Genomic DNA, 7,364 nt, shown 5'->3' with positions numbered 1-7,364 from the left:
AGAACGATCTATATACATGCTTAAGGTGAGGTGTCAGAACCTCCGAATGGCGATTGGCGCGTTTTCTTCCAGCAAATAAGCTTTGGTAGACCCAACCTCTTCCCCCTAAGTTTGCGTCGCAAATCCGGAGTTGGGGGGATTGGCCTTCCCCCCCCCCGTGCTCCCATCTTCCTGTCCCACCTGGGGCATGGGCTCCGCAACCTTGCCTGAGCCTCGGACCCCACTTCCTGACTCTCCGCTGGAGGCAGAGCTCTCCCTACTCTCTCCAGCGCTTGGGGATGGGCTGGAACTTAAGATGGGAGGGACTTCCCTGTATCCCTTGTCCCTCACACGTATGCAGGGTGGATAAAAATCAATGATTTTTTTAAAAAAATCGGATTTTTTTGATTTAAATCGGATTTTTTTGATTTAAATCGATTTTTTTGATTTAAATTGGATTTTTTTAAATTAAATGCTTTTTGAGGAAAACATATTACCATCCAAAGGTTAGTCCATCATGAAATAAAGATTAGTTTTTTAATTTTGTAGTATAAGGTTGTATATGTTTAATTTTGGGGGTAAATAAATTCCATTAATCCATTCACAATGTTATGCTCTTCCAGAGGTTTTTGTAAGATTATTGGGCAGTTTCTCTGCCTACAAGATATTATCACAGGTGCTTGGTTTACTTTTGCAGTTCTCAAAACTGAATTTGACTAAACAGAGATCACATGCCTCTTCTTCACAGCAAAAATGTTATAACATGAACAGAGTTGAGAAAAAGACCTTAATCCTATTGTTCTACAAACCTATGAATACAGAAGCAACCCCTTCAGTGCTAAGTTTCAAGAAGTTCAGTGAATAGAATAGAAACAATATTTTTCTGATTGTTTGGAGTGGACAGTATTTAAGTTTTTCATGTGTAGGCTGGGCTGACAGTCTTAAGTTTCTTAAAATATATATATTTTGTTTTTGTTTAGCCAAATTAGTTAACAAACATGGATGTTTGTTTAAGCAAATAACATTTGCTGAAATGTTATTGTTTCAGTTGAATAAATCTATTTAAATTGTTATTATTAAGGTAATGATTATTTTTCTCCTTCCTAAGTACAACAGTAAAGTTGTCCAAATATGAATGATTAACCTATTAAACTGGGGATAAAAAAACTAATATGAAAAGTTGTTATTCTAAAAATCTACATCTACTTGCATATTAAAGTTATACCAGCAAGAATTAGTCTTTATGATTTAAATCAACTATGATTTAAATCAAGCCTTACTGACTAGTGATTTAAATCGTGATTTAAATCGTGATTTAAATCAGTTTGATTTAAATCAAATCCACCCTGCACGTATGATAACAGATTTTTTGTTTTGGCCGCTTCCTGCATGAGCAGAGTCTAGCGCAAAACTAGAATTAGATAGAGGCAGTAGTTCTGCTGTATGCCGTTAGGTGGCGCTTTACAAACACTACTGTTTTGCAAAGAGGCAGCGCGCACATTCTACTAACGCTCACCTCCCCAAGATGCTTTGCGCGTGTCGGCTTCATTTGTGCGCTACTGCGCAGGTACCCTGTCTTCTCCATTCCCCTCCCTCCTCCCTGGCGCGCGCTGCCTCTTTGCAAAACAGTAGTGTTTGTAAACAAAGCGTTGTTTTTCGCGGAAGCTACAGTTCGCGTAGTTAAAAATGGACCGTTGGTTAAAAAGTGGTTCATCTCATTAAGAACTGAAAATTAAAACTAAATGTATACTGATGGAGTACTCTGTTGTAACTGTAAAAAACGTATAAATATAAAATATAAAAAGACTCTTAATTTGGCTCTCACTTTTTAATTTTAGGATTAGGAATTAATGGGGGTCCTTGTCACAATAGCGGCTCGATGAGGGGTCCTTGAGAAAATTTTGTTGGGAACCCCTGACTTAGATGTAGGCCTGGAACCAGAAACCAGTTGGGCACTTGTTTCAGCATTCAAGCAACTTCAGGAATGCTGGTTGTTTTCACCTCTCTCTGGCTTTTAGGCTGCTTTAATATATTCCCTTTTAAAAATATGTGATCTGCATGAAAACAAACCTGTCACGTAAAATGTGGTTGAGGCTAACCATGGGGTGTTTAATCTTTGCACATTTCCTTTAAACTTTTCAGTTAAGTCTGGGGGTGGGGAACCAGCTTTTTATCTGCAGCATGCTTTGCATTTTCCATGATGCACTATACACTTCAGGCGGAATGGCATTATTATTAGACTAATAATTCAGGGATGTAGGTGAATGCTGACCTGGCACCACCATCTTGGGGGAACCCCCATAAGGTCTGCTTCATTCATTTTTCTACTATGCAAAATGTTTTGCTCATTAAAAGAGCTACGTAGCAGAGGAGGCGAGGTAGTGTAGGGGACAAATGGGCCTTTTAATTTCCTTATTGCCTTTCCATTATAAATGAAAGAGGTTGTTTTCCAATTGTACAAGCATGCTGGAGACCTCTGTGTGATTTAACCACAAAATGACATCTGTGTTCTCAAAACTGCCTGGTCCAACCACCTCTGTTATTTATTGTTTGGGTTCAAGCCCCAAGCAGAAGAATATGACCCTCTCGGTTGGTTGGTTACACTTGATGCTTTTTTAATGGTTTCTTAAGTGTTAATTTATTGAATAGGAACTATTTACTTTTTTTTTAGCTCTGGGAAGAGAGAGTGCCTTTTTAGAACAGGAAAACCTCTAAGCCAAAAATAGACATCACACACACACACACACACACACACACACACACACCCCCTGACACACATGTACTTAAAAGCAACTGTGGGGGCCTTCACTTTTATTTAAAGCAGTGGCCAATCAAGGATAAAAGTGTGTTTAACCATTTTAATCCTGCACCATTGCCTGCATCTCCCCCCCTCCCCAAGCAGCCACTAATAGGAACTAGAGGATGGGATTTTGAATAAAGACAACACTGCAGGGTGAAAAGGTTAATGCACCTCTCTCCCTCAGTGCTGCTGTTCTGATCAAAAGGGGTTGTTGTTTTTATATTGTTGTGGAAAAATAGCCACATGTTGTATTTGAATCAGGACACAGCCTGGGGCTCCTTTATTTCAAGCATGCAAGGAGAAGCAGCCTGACACCAGAGTGTTACAAGCTACTCTGCCCCAAGAATCCCAAGCTTATATATATAAAAAAACAGACTAGCATGCTTCTTTATCTCATAGTACAATGTGTTTTCAAAACAAGCCGAAAACATATTCATCAACATAAGCAATGCCCTTGTGGTTACAGAACAGCCTGCATGTTCTCAGAACCTCCTCGTTTTCTTCGCAACCCCTCTCATCCTGTCACATAAACAGGTGTCTTGACCAAAGTTTAGGCCTGGCCATCACACACACACCCATCACTATGTTGATGTCTGCTTCTGGGCCTGTTTTTGGAAAGGAGCAGCATCTCACTAGACCAGGTATAGGGAACCTGGACCTCCAGATCTTGCTGAACTACAGCTCCCATCAGCCCCAGCCTGCATGGCCAATGGGCAGGGGTGATTATGCACTAGACCATAATTCTTTTTCATTTCCAAGTTAGGACAGTTCCTTGAAACAAAAGTTCCTTTCAAACACATCACTGGCAGCAGGATGAAATGGTCATCTTAGAGACTTGGGTCTTGGCAGGTTGACTTCACCTGCACTTTCTTCTGGTTAGTAAATGTTGCTTTCCACAGTACAAAGAGATACCTCTTGTCTTTTGCTGTGGAGGCTTTTCAACCTGGGTGTGGCTTTTTCAGTGCACATGGAGAAGCGTCATATAGTTCAATGGCAGAGCATCTGCCACTACGAGAGACTTCTGTCTGAAATCCTGTCAGTCAGTGTTGGCAATACTGAGCTAGATGGGCCAATGGTCTAACTCAGTCTAAGGTGGCTTCCTATATGCCAATGTAGGATGCTTCATTGCTATAATGCTGAAAATACTAAGACATCTTGTGTAGTGTCACTGGAAATCAACAGGAAAGTATGGGTAGAATATCCACGGTCAGCAGAACACTGTATCTGTAAAAGAAGATGGATAACAAAAAATTAAAAAAATCCTTCCAGTAGCACCTTAGAGACCAACTAAGTTTGTCATAGCTTCAGCTTCCTAAGGCAAGAGGGTGACATTATTTGAAGGGCCTCTTTTGGTGCTTTGGATTTCTCCGTGGTTTGAAGTTCTCAAACACAGGAGTCAGGTAGTATTTAAACCCCTATCTATGCTGGGCAGCATTTTGGTCTGGTCAGCATTAGAGGTCCAGATGGTTTCCCTTGTATGCTGTCCGCCATGCCCCTGCTCCATTTGTCTAAATGAGTAGAAGGAAGAGAAGCCCATCACACATAGTCAGACCTCTCCTTGGGCACAGCTCCAATATCCCCAGTAGTGAACAGTGGCTGACTGTCAAATCCATCAATGGTGTCTACTCCGGATTAGGCAAGGAGCTTCTATTAGCTTGGATTGTTTAGGAATATCTAAGCTAGGCTTGCTGGCTGGGTCTGACAGGAGTTACAATCTAAAACATCTGGAGGTCACCAGATTGGGTAAGGTTTTATTTTCAGGATTGTGGCTTCACTGTATAGCTCTTTTATCATTCTAATTCTACGCCATCAAATCTGATGTTGGCTGGATGTACTGTCAATGTTTTCACAATAGTGCTGTGTAAATAAACTGAGCTTTATGGTACACCGAAAGTACGACAACAGCATATTGCCTTTTTTGTGTTATTAACTATTTTTAATTATTTTATGTGTAAATCACCTTGTGACAGTGGTTTAGAATGTAGTTAATAAATCAACTATAACAGCAGCAATGTACTGCTGATGGGGGGCGGGACCTCTGGAGATATCTGAATGAGGGAATTGTTAGGCATCCCCTTCTCTCACCACTGGCTCCTTTTGCAATTACTGCCCTTTTCATTCACAGTGTCTTGGCAACCACAGGTTTGGTAACTTGCATTTGCTAAGATAATATGTTGTTCAGTCCTTCTAGGATGAAATTAAAATGTAATTTTAGGTTGGCGGGGGGAATGCAAGCTGAGTTGCAGCCCACGTGTGTTAATAAGAAAAGGTTAATGACCTCACAAGAGGCTTGGCCTTTTAAAGGAAAGCCTGCATAATGTCCACCTTCCTGGTCTTTGAAATAATAAAAATTTGAAGCCTTCCAACTAATAAATTTATGTAATCAGGTTGATCGTTGGCTCAGCGTGCTGCCAGTGAAGCACTTGCCAACATAATTAACACTGGCCATATGGATTTTATTCAAGGGAAGTAAACAGAAACTAGACCTGAGAACATTTTTTCATTCATTGTATCTGGGCACTGAATTACCAGTCATAGGGGTGGGGGAGGGGAGCAACGGAAGCCATTTGTCCCCTAAATAGGAGGACACTTGGTTAATGATGGTAGAAAGCTGGATGTATATGGAAAAGAAAGAAGAAATTGTTGCTGTTTGAAATAGTTCACATCTAGGCAAACATGCCATTTGAATGAATAAGAGCATGTCATTCAGAGGAATCGAAGGATGCGGCTGAGGTGCTAGATGGGTTTGGGGGCAATGATGGGCTGGATGTAAACCAGCAAATTGAAGCTGAATCCTGAAGACAGGTGTTATGTGTTTCAAGTTATCAAGTCCACAAGGTGGGAGGACAGCCTGTTCTATTTGGGGTTGTAGTCCCTTGTAGGTGGCAGTTCATTGCTTGGGGGTACCCCTAGATCCAATGCTGTTATTTGTGGTCCAGGTGGCTAGGAGTGCCTATATGCTGCCTCTTTTGGACTTGGCCCATACTCTGCAACACCCAAATTAGGATGCTCCTTTTTTTTTGTTCTGAGCTCTTGTGCATGCACAAGAGTGTGAGACTAAAAAAGAAGCAGCTTGCGCTCTGGTGCAAGCCAGCTGACTCTTGATAGTTCTTCCACCCTCAGAAGTTCAGGTTGGCGCTGGCCTAATGATCTCCCCACGTAGGTGTGCCTAGTACTTTTGCTATAGAGCTTTTGGCAAATGCTGAAAGCACACTTCTTTACCCTGGCACTTAAGATGTTTGTTTTCAGAGTCTGCCCTATTCCTGTGACTGTAATCTGTTTTTACCTGTTTTTCATTCTGAATTGTTATAACCTGCCCTGGGACCTGCTGGTGGCATTATTATTTATTAATTTTAAAAACTCTGAATGTCTTGGGGACCAAATGCTACGAATATTTGCCAACCTTCTCACAGGGAACATCTGAAAATGAAATAAGTGAATAGTCTCTAACGTTTTTATTTTCTGCCAGAATTGAAGCAATTTGCAGATATGGGTACCCTATCTGAGGGGATGCAGACTGCCAAATTTCAGGATGAGAAGTGCAGTGATTCTCCTGCATGAACAGGCATTACCATTTTGGAGTGGGTAAAATAGAAATCTCTTAACCTCCTCTTGTAGGCAATCAGTCTGAAAATTGGTGCCCCTGGGAAAGTAACAATAGGCTGGCAATGCACAACATAACTGAAAGCTTTATATAAGGGACAAACAGGCCATGTTGACTGGAGGAAAGAACCAGGCTTGGAGGAGGAGGAGGGAAATAAGATCAGCAGGGGATACCCTTCTCAAGGCCCCACAAAGGAGTGTAGTGACCCAGGAAAGTGCCTTCTCTGTGGTAGCACCTAGGTTGTGGAACTCTCCTCTCCTGGAGATGCGTCAGTCATCTTTGGTACTAACCTTTCATCTCCAACATAAGATTCAGCCAAGCTTCTGGGAAACTTGTCTAAAGATGCTACATTTAGCAATTTTGCAGGCATGCTGGTTTTGCCAGTTTGGGTTGCTTGGAAATGTGGGTGTTGGGCAGGATTAGGTAGTGCAGCCTGCACTACTCCACCCAAGCCACTTCCTCAACACAACAGTGTGCTTGTGTGCACAGCTATGTCACAGGGTTACTGTGAGAAGAATGAACAAGGATAATATTCTATATGTCTGAAGAGGTGTTACTAGCTCGTCTCATAGTAGCAACAGCTAAAGAAGCTTGTTTGCTGCAGCAAAAATAAAGCATCCTGTGGCATCTCACTCAGCATTTATTGTTGTGTCAGTTTTTATAGGCACGTGACTAGAACTAGTTCTAAGGGTGGCCAACCAGTTGCCTCTTGGAAGCCTGCAAACAGGACTCGAGTTCAAGAGCACTCTCCCCTCCTGCAGTTTCCTGCATTGGGTATTCAGAAGGATTCTGCCTCCCACAGTGGAGGCAGAGCATAGCCATCATGGCTAGTAGCCACTGGTAGCCTTCTCTTGCATGAATTTGTCCAATCCTCTTTTAAAGCCATCAAAATTGGAGGCCTTCACTGTGGCAAGGGTGTTACTGCCATGTTGAACTCCCGCTAAGGGTGGCCAAACCAAAGGGCACTACATGCGCTATCTG

Source organism: Zootoca vivipara, chromosome 6 (assembly GCF_963506605.1).
Source record: "Zootoca vivipara chromosome 6, rZooViv1.1, whole genome shotgun sequence".
Lineage (NCBI taxonomy): Eukaryota > Metazoa > Chordata > Lepidosauria > Squamata > Lacertidae > Zootoca > Zootoca vivipara.
The sequence above is the reverse complement of the archived record's forward strand: the minus strand, read 5'-3'. Positions refer to the sequence as shown.